Raw genomic sequence first — 10,723 nt, 5'->3', positions numbered from 1 at the left:
GCGAAGACCAATCGAATAGTAAGACAAGTTTTGACCGATCGCCCTAGGCAAGCTTGTATGAAGAAAGGGACCCTATGGGTCATATGGAAATACATGAAAAATCGGCTAAGTCCCAAAATTGGGATGTCTGAACTACACTAAAAAGTTACCACAGCAAGCAAGGCAAAGTACCTAGGTGAACCCTAGGAAGAAACCACGGACCAAGTCAGATGGCCTAAGTCAAGAGTACAAGTGACCTAGGCAAAGTTGTATGGCGCTGAGGACCCTGAAAAATCGGGTTAGTGTAGTTCAGACAGGGGAGGTTTCTGGGTCGGCTGAACCTCCTTATTTCGGGTTTTGGCCTCCTCAAGAAGACAGACCTAGGCAAACTGCCTAGGGTGAAAGTGCGAAGACCAATCGAATAGTAAGACAAGTTTTGACCGATCGCCCTAGGCAAGCTTGTATGAAGAAAGGGACCCTATGGGTCATATGGAAATACATGAAAAATCGGCTAAGTCCCAAAATTGGGATGTCTGAACTACACTAAAAAGTTACCACATCAAGCAAGGCAAAGTACCTAGGTGAACCCTAGGAAGAAACACGGACCAAGTCAGATGGCCTAAGTCAAGAGTACAAGTGACCTAGGCAAAGTTGTATGGCGCTGAGGACCCTGAAAAATCGGGTTAGTGTAGTTCAGACAGGGGAGGTTTCTGGGTCGGCTGAACCTCCTTATTTCGGGTTTTGGCCTCCTCAAGAAGACAGACCTAGGCAAAGTGCCTAGGGTGAAAGTGCGAAGACCAATCGAATAGTAAGACAAGTTTTGACCGATCGCCCTAGGCAAGCTTGTATGAAGAAAGGGACCCTATGGGTCATATGGAAATATACGAAAAATCGGCTAAGTCCCGAAATTGGGATGTCTGAACTACACTAAAAAGTTACCACATCAAGCAAGGCAAAGTACCTAGGTGAACCCTAGGAAGAAACACGGACCAAGTCAGATGGCCTAAGTCAAGAGTACAAGTGACCTAGGCAAAGTTGTATGGCGCTAAGGACCATGAAAAATCGGGTTAGTGTAGTTAAGACAGGGGAGGTTTCAGGGTCGGCTGGACCTCCTTATTTCGGGTTTTGGCCTCCTCAAGAAGACAGACCTAGGCGAACTGCCTAGGGTGAAAGTGCGAAGACCAATCGAATAGTAAGACCAAGTTTTGACCGATCGCCCTAGGCAAGCTTGTATGAAGAAAGGGACCCTATGGGTCATATGGAAATACATGAAAAATCGGCTAAGTCCCAAAATTAGGATGTCTGAACTACACTAAAAAAGTTACCACATCAAGCAAGGCAAAGTACCTAGGTGAACCCTAGGAAGAAACACGGACCAAGTCGGATGGCCTAAGTCAAGAGTACAAGTGACCTAGGCAAAGTTGTATGGCGCTGAGGACCCTGAAAAATCGGGTTAGTGTAGTTCAGACAGGGGAGGTTTCAGGGTCGGCCGAACCTCCTTATTTCGGGTTTTGGCCTCCTCAAGAAGACAGACCTAGGCGAACTGCCTAGGGTGAAAGTGCGAAGACCAATCGAATAGTAAGACAAGTTTTGACCGATCGCCCTAGGCAAGCTTGTATGAAGAAAGGGACCCTATGGGTCATATGGAAATATACGAAAAATCGGCTAAGTCCCAAAATTGGGATGTCAGAACTACACTATAAAGTTACCACATTAGCAAGGCAGACTTGTATGAAGAACGGGACCCTGGTGAAAGTAGCAAATATCCCAAACCGAACATGAATATTATACACACAAGAGTACGAACATAAAGGAACACGGACCAAGCGTACCGAGAGAATCGGTACTATAGAACCCTCGTGGTTCTACACAAAGACTTTATGTTAGGGGTTCAAGCCCCATAGTACTCAAACGGTGACAGTAGCAAATATCCCAAAACGAACGTGAATCTTATTCACAAGAGTACGAACATAAAGGAACACGGACCAAGCGTACCGAGAGAATCGGTACTATAGAGCCCTCGTGGTTCTACACAAAGACTTTATGTTCGGGGTTCACACCCCAAATCGAACGTGGAATTTACTTTCTGATGGTCATGCGGTCGTCCAAAGGGGTCTAGTATCCTGGGATGACAAGCATCACGGGCACAGCTCGTATCAAAACAGTCGAAGAGGCCCGCGAAAGCTTGCTTTCCATGGCTATGCGATGCACAAATTGAGTTTACTCACCGTAGTATAAAACGAACGAACCGAACCTATCCGAGTAGGGATAATGGGCGCAGTAACATACTTCTGTGACCCAGCGAGAGTTGAACGAGGTGACATGAACTGTCAGTGGCTTATATCAGATGGGATACATACATGAGATTGCTTTCAAATCTACACTCGAAAACCTAACCAAGTAAAAGCGAACGTGGGGAGGATTCGAAACTGGTAACGAAATCTTAAGCTGGAAAGAGTCATCACTATGGATACATATTATGCGAAACCAATCAAGTGCTCAGTACTGATCCAAAACCTAAGAGCACTAGTGAACACCTTATTCTCACCCTAGTTCACATCCAAGTGATCGACCACGTGTGTGAAGCAAAGACCAATCGAATTCCTCAATGAACCGAACACTATGAACAAATGGCCAGAAACGTTATAACTATCCAAACATCCTACTATCTAGCGAAAGTCATCACGATGGAACCATACAATGATCTTAACCTATAGCGCTCACCTATTCCTACCCAGAGTGCAAGTGAACAGATTGCCCACCCTTACCAGTTCACAACCACGTGATCGACTAACATACCGAGGTTACCACAAGTCAAAGTTATACGTTTACAAGCGCAAGACCAATCGAAAACCCCGAAAGCAATCTCGACCCAAAATGTATTATCCGTGAGTGTAGTCGAGTCTCGTACTCGTCATCTGTAATCGTCGGATAGAATATCCAGTACACGGTTGTCTTTCCAAATGAAATCTACATACAGAACTCGCTCTTGGCAAATGGGTGGCATTGGCGCAATCAGGAGCGAGTTCCCGTCCGGGTGCCAAGTGATTGGCAAATGTCTGGGGGAAAGCAACCATATGTTGATTTGTCTGTTAGTGTACTGGGTGTTTGAGGTATGTAGTATCCACGCTTGGTTGGGTGTGTCAGAGGACCATGGATGCGTTCACAACCCCAATTGGGGTACATCGGGAATGATTTTGTGGAACCGATGTGCCCGGCACACACTAAGTTTTGTTGCAAGTTAATAGTGTGCCATGTCCGGGGGGGTTGTGATTAAACTCTGGTGAATTGCGTACTGTGGTGATTGGGGTATGAAAGCCCCGCAGTTGCAATGATCGGACGCGCCTAGCGTGTCCTTTAGTTGATGGTAGGGAAATGAAGGCCCTTGTCAGCTCACCTAAGTATTCATGGAAGTTTGGCATAAGGTCGCTGTGGTAGGGGTATGAAGGCCCCGTCAGCGCATGCACAATCGGGCGCACGTGCGCTTAGCGGAGTCGAATGCCGCTCAAGTGCCTGTCCGGTGCATCGGGTGTGTGTGATACGAGGGCAATGAGGTTCGCACGGGGGCTCGCCTCCCGTGTGCTACCGGACTTGACAACATATAGAACGTGGTGTTTGCTCCTCCGGGTGCAATGGGACAATGAACATTCGAACGCAAAGTCGGAATTCTGGTTGATCCTACCAGTAATATACGCTCGTCTCAAAGGTTAAGCCATGCATGTCTAAGTACAAACAGATTTAATGTGAAACCGCATAAGGCTCAGTATAACAGCTATAATTTACGAGATCATCAACCTAGTTACTTGGATAACTGTGGAAAATCTAGAGCTAATACATGCAACATGCCAGGACCCTCGCGGGAACTGGTGCACTTATTAGTCAAACCAATCGCGGGTTCTCCGTGTCATTGAGTTGAAGTCTGGATAATGATGCTGATCGTATGGTCTCGCACCGACGACAGATCTCGCAAATATCTGCCCTATCAACTATGGATGGTAGTATAGAGGACTACCATGGTTGCAACGGGTAACGGGGAATCAGGGTTCGATTCCGGAGAGGGAGCCTGAGAAATGGCTACCACATCCAAGGAAGGCAGCAGGCGCGTAAATTACCCAATCCCGGGACGGGGAGGTAGTGACGAGAAATAACAATATGAAACTCTTTAATGATGTTTCATAATTGGAATGAGTAGAGCATAAATCCTTCTACGAGGATCAAGTGGAGGGCAAGTCTGGTGCCAGCAGCCGCGGTAATTCCAGCTCCACTAGCGTATATTAAAATTGTTGCGGTTAAAACGTTCGAAGTTGATACTTGTCCAACACAGTCCGGCTCCGCCGACCCGGTCAACCCGTGGTCGGTGGGCCAAGTCGGAATCTGGTTGCGACTCAATGGTGTGGTAGGGCACCAAGTCTGTGTCATGGTGTGCCCTTCAACGGGTGCAAGTGTAACATAGAGCTCGACCGCTCACGTTTACCTTGAACAAATTAGAGTGCTTAAAGCAGGGTGCCCAAACGCCCTAGAATAATCTTGCATGGAATAATGGAATACGACCTTGGTCTAATCTTTCATTGGTTTGTACTCAGACCGGAGGTAATGATTAACAGAAGTAGTTGGGGACACTAGTATTACGGCGCGAGAGGTGAAATTCGTAGACCGTCGTAAGACTAACTAAAGCGAAGGCATTTGTCAAGGATGCTTTCTTTAATCAAGAACGAAAGTTAGAGGATCGAAGGCGATTAGATACCGCCCTAGTTCTAACCGTAAACGATGCCAACTAGCAATTGGGAGACGCTACAACCAGGTGCTCTCAGTAGCTTCCGGGAAACCAAAGTCAGGTTCCGGGGGAAGTATGGTTGCAAAGTTGAAACTTAAAGGAATTGACGGAAGGGCACCACAATGAAATGGAGCTTGCGGTTCAATTTGACTCAACACGGGAAAACTTACCAGGTCCGAACTTATGGAGGTGAGACAGATTAATAGCTCTTTCTCAAATTTAAGGGTAGTGGTGCATGGCCGTTCTTAGTTCGTGGATTGATTTGTCTGGTTAATTCCGATAACGAACGTGACTCACATATGCTAACTAGAACGCAGTCAGCGTTAATGCGTCGATGCCGATTGGAACGGGTTAGGACCTTTCGGTGGAGTATGACCTGACACCTTCGCTGTTCGTGTGCGCAAGTGCACTTACGGTACGCTGCTTAGCAGGACAATTTGTGTTTAGCAAAATGAGATCGAGCGATAACAGGTCCGTGATGCCCTTAGATGTTCTGGGCTACACGCGTGCTACAATGTGGGTAGCAGCGTGTCTCCTATTCCGAGAGGAACGGGAAATCACTCAAATACTCACTTAGTAGGGATTATGGATTGCAATGGTCCATATGAACTCGGAACTTCTAGTAAGTGCTGGTCATCAGCCAGCGTTGAATACGTCCCTGCCCTTTGTACACACCGCCCGTCGCTACTACCGATGGATTATTTAGTGAGGTCTTTGGAGATGATCGTTCGCTGGATCCTAGTGAACCGCGTCTGCTTTATCGAAGTTGACCGAACTTGATGATTTAGAGGAAGTAAAAGTCGTAACAAGGTTTCCGTAGGTGAACCTGCGGAAGGATCATTAGTGGCCAAGTGATCCTTCCAGAAGTCCGAACCTGCGGGTTGAGACTTCGGCACAAGTTGCCATATGATAATTGACGAAACACTATAGAAGTCCGAACCTGCGGGTTGAGACTCAGGCACAAGTTGCCATATGAAAGTTGACGAAACACTAACAAGTCCGAACCTGCGGGTTGAGACTTAGGCACACGTTGCCTTATACATGACTTCGAACAAATACACAAGTCCGAACCTGCGGGTTGAGACTTAGGCACAAGTTGCCTTATACATGACTTCGAACAAATACACAAGTCCGAACCTGCGGGTTGAGACTTAGGCACAAGTTGCCATATGAAAGTTGACGAAACACTAACAAGTCCGAACCTGCGGGTTGAGACTTAGGCACACGTTGCCTTATACATGACTTCGAACAAATACACAAGTCCGAACCTGCGGGTTGAGACTTAGGCACAAGTTGCCTTATACATACATTGGCCAAATAAACAGAAGTCCGAACCTGCGGGTTGAGACTTAGGCACAAGTTGCCATATTATATTCGATCAAACACTAAGTAGTCCGAACCTGCGGGTTGAGACTCAAGACCGTAACAAGATGTCACTATACAAGTCCGAACCTAAGGGTTGAGACTTAATGCGATCTAGATACCAAGTTGACATCCAATACCTGTTGAGCAAAACCAAAGATTCCCTGTTCTCGAATGATTACACTATATAACAGGGAATCATGAAGAAATCAAGCAAGCGTGAAACAAAGTCATCACTTGGGCATGCTCGATAGCCAACCACATGACCTTAACCTAAGAGAGCATGCAAACCACATGATACCTATAAACGATTAACCCGCCCTAGTTCAATCGTTCACCAAGTGATGACTTCAGTATGGCTAAGAGAAAAACTTTTAAATGGGAAAAACTCTAAGTCCGAACCTCCGGGTTGAGACTTCCGCGTCGGAGGTGGGCGCACCTCCTATCCGAAAGATGATGAATCAGGGGTGTTCGGTCAGCAATGGTCGGATGCCCCGTCGTAGTCCAACTATGACAATCAAAGTCAAGACCTCCGGGTTGAGACTTTCCGCGAGTACAAGCATAAAGGAACACGGACCAAGCCGTACCGAGAGAATCGGTACTAGAGCCCTCGTGGTTCTACATTGAGAGAGCCCTCGTGGTTCTCATTAGGGGCTTTATGCAAGTCGTACTCAATACTGTGGTGTGAAGTATAAAGTATAGTCTTCGCCTGGTCCACGCTGCTTCGGCGGTCCTGGGTAAGATAGTTCATTCTAGCTTGCCCTATAGTGGAATGAGGACACTTAATGCTTCGTCTTTTAGCGGCGGCTAGACTCCTCCTCACGGGGAACGAGTTGACGCACACAGCGGCGGCTTACGCACTATGGCAATCATGGATGCCTGAAGATTCCGTGAAGTTCTCCCCTGGTCCACGCTGCCTCGGCAGTCCTGGGTAAAATGGAATATTTCCAGCTTGCCCTATAGTGGAAGAGGACTATCCAACAATACAAAGTCAAGACCTCCGGGTTGAGACTTTCCGCGTCGGTGGTGTCGCGCACCGCCTATCCGAAAGATGGTGTAACAGGGGTGTTCGATCAGCAATGGTCGGATGCCCCGTCATAGTCCAACTATGACAACCAAAGTCAAGACCTCCGGGTTGAGACTTTCCGCGTCCGGAGGTACGCGTACCGCCTACCCGAAAGATGGTGTGCTTCTGGGGTATTCGATGAGTCGGATACCCCGTCGTAGTCCAACTATGACAATCAAAGTCAAGACCTCCGGGTTGAGACTTCCGCGTCCGGAGGTACGCGTACCGCCTACCCGAAAGATGGTGTGCTTCTGGGGTATTCGATGAGTCGGATACCCCGTCGTAGTCCAACTATGACAATCAAAGTCAAGACCTCCGGGTTGAGACTTCCGCGTCCGGAGGTACGCGTACCGCCTACCCGAAAGATGGTGAATCAGGGGTGTTCGATCAGCAATGGTCGGATGCCCCGTCGTAGTCCAACTATGACAATCAAAGTCAAGACCTCCGGGTTGAGACTTTCTAAGAGTACAAGCATAAAGGAACACGGACCAAGCCGTACCGAGAGAATCGGTACTAGAGCCCTTGTGGTTCTACATTGAGAGAGCCCTCGTGGTTCTCATTAGGGGCTTTATGCAAGAAGTACTCAATACTGTGGTGTGAAGTATAAAGTATAGAGTCCTCCACTGGTCCACGCTGCTCCGGCGGTCCTGGGTAAGATAGTTCATTCTAGCTTGCCCTATGTGGAAGAGGACTCAATACCCTACCTGTTGAGCTTGAAACAAAGTCATCACTTGGGCATGCTCATATTGCCATACACAATTACATTATATTCGAATGAGCATGCAAGCGACCCTATATAGACCGAACCAAAACGATAGATACCGCCGTAGTTCACCCCCACCAAGTGATGACTTCAGTATGGCTAGTGTGTGAAGTATAAAGTATAGTCCTCCCCTGGTCCACACTGCTTCGGCGGTCCTGGGTAAGATAGTTAGTTCTAGCTTGCCCTATGTGGAAGAGGACACAATACTTAATACTTAGAGTACAAGCATAAAGGAACACGGACCAAGCCGTACCGAGAGAATCGGTACTAGAGCCCTCGCGGTTCTACATTGTGAGCCCTCGTGGTTCAAACTAGATACTTTATGCAAGGCGTACTCAAAACTGTGGTGTGAAGTATAAAGTATAGTCCTCATCTGGTCCACGCTGCTTCGGCGGTCCTGGGTAAGATAGTTAATTCTAGCTTGCCCTATGTGGAAGAGGACACAATACTTAATACTGTGGTGTAATGGACAAGGTATAGTCCTCCACTGGTCCACGCTGCTCCGGCGGTCCTGGGTAAGATAGTTCATTCTAGCTTGCCCTATGTGGAAGAGGACTCAATACCCTACCTGTTGAGCTTGAAACAAAGTCATCACTTGGGCATGCTCATATTGCCATACAATATTCCATTATCTACTAATGAGCATGCAGCTATATGATTATAACCTGTAAACGATTACCCCGCCGTAGTTCAGCGCTTCAACCAAGTGATGACTTCAGTATGGCTAGTGTGTGAAGTATAAAGTATAGTCCTCCCCTGGTCCACACTGCTTCGGCGGTCCTGGGTAAGATAGTTAGTTCTAGCTTGCCCTATGTGGAAGAGGACACCATACTTAATACTGTGGTGTAATGAACAAAGTATAGTCCTCCACTGGTCCACGCTGCTTCGGCGGTCCTGGGTAAGATAGTTAGTTCTAGCTTGCCCTATGTGGAAGAGGGCATACAAGACAAAGTATAGTTCTCCCCTGGTCCACGCTGCTTCGGCGGTCCTGGGTAAGATAGTTAATTCTAGCTTGCCCTATGTGGAAGAGAGCATACATGAACCAAGAACGAAGGTTATGATCGAGGAATGATTCGACAACTAACCGATGGTATGAAATGTGAAGAATTCAAGCAAGCACACAATCAAGTCATCACTTGGGCATGCTCGATAGCCAACCCTATGACATTAACCTAGTAGAGCATGCGAAAACCAATATATATGTAAACGATGCCCCTCCCTAGTTCAGCGCTTCAACCAAGTGATGACTTCAGAATGGCTAAATCAAATCGGTTCAAAACATACCATCGGTACCCTATTGAAACACACAAGTCGATATCAAACCTCATGATTGTGTAGTCCTCCACTGGTCCACACTGCTCCGGCGGTCCTGGGTAAGATAGTTCATTCTAGCTTGCCCTATGTGGAAGAGGGCACATTACTCAATACTGTGGTGTTATGAACAAAGTATAGTCCTCCACTGGTCCACGCTGCTTCGGCGGTCCTGGGTAAGATAGTTAGTTCTAGCTTGCCCTATGTGGAAGAGGGCATACAAGACAAAGTATAGTTCTCCCCTGGTCCACGCTGCTTCGGCGGTCCTGGGTAAGATAGTTAATTCTAGCTTGCCCTATGTGGAAGAGAGCATACATGAACCAAGAACGAAGGTTATGATCGAGGAATGATTCGACAACTAACCGATGGTATGAAATGTGAAGAATTCAAGCAAGCACACAATCAAGTCATCACTTGGGCATGCTCGATAGCCAACCTCATGACATTAACCTAGTAGAGCATGCGAAAACCAATATATATGTAAACGATGCCCCTCCCTAGTTCAGCGCTTCAACCAAGTGATGACTTCAGAATGGCTAAATCAAATCGGTTCAAAACATACCATCGGTACCCTATTGAAACACACAAGTCGATATCAAACCTCATGATTGTGTAGTCCTCCACTGGTCCACGCCGCTTCGGCCGTCCTGGGTAAAATGGAACATTCCAGCTTGCCCTATGTGGAAGAGGGCACATTACTCAATACTGTGGTGTGAAGTATAAAGTTCAGTTCTCCCCTGGTCCACGCTGCTTCGGCGGTCCTGGGTAAGATAGTTCATTCTAGCTTGCCCTATGTGGAAGAGGACACTTCATACTTCGTCTCTAAGCGGCGGCTTGACTCCTCCCTACGGGGAACGGGTTTACGCGCACAGCGGCGGCTTACGCACTATGGCAGTCATGGATGCCTTACGTTTCTATGAAAAGTGTGTTCCTCCCCTGGTCCACGCTGCTTCGGCAGTCCTGGGTAAGATAGTTAGTTCTAGCTTGCCCTATGTGGAAGAGGACACGAAGACTTACTGTGGTGTGAAGCATAAAGTTCAGTTCTCCCCTGGTCCACGCCGCTTCGGCCGTCCTGGGTAAAATGGATTCATCCAGCTTGCCCTATGTGGAATGAGGACACTTTATGTTTCGTCTCTAAGCGGCGGCTTGCTCCTCCCTACGGGGAACGGGTATACGCGCACAGCGGCGGCTTACGTTATGGCAGTCATGGATGCCTTACGTTTCCATGAAAAGTGTGTTCCTCCCCTGGTCCACGCTGCTTCGGCAGTCCTGGGTAAGATAGTTAGTTCTAGCTTGCCCTATGTGGAAGAGGACACGTAGACTTACTGTGGTGTGAAGTATAAGGTTCAGTTCTCCCCTGGTCCACGCCGCTTCGGCCGTCCTGGGTAAAATGGATTCATCCAGCTTGCCCTATGTGGAATGAGGACACTTTATGCTTCGTCTCTAAGCGGCGGCTTGCTCCTCCCTA

Source organism: Anopheles coustani (assembly GCF_943734705.1).
Source record: "Anopheles coustani chromosome X unlocalized genomic scaffold, idAnoCousDA_361_x.2 X_unloc_145, whole genome shotgun sequence".
In the NCBI taxonomy this organism is placed as follows: Eukaryota; Metazoa; Arthropoda; class Insecta; order Diptera; family Culicidae; genus Anopheles; species Anopheles coustani.
Note: the sequence above shows the minus strand (reverse complement) of the source record.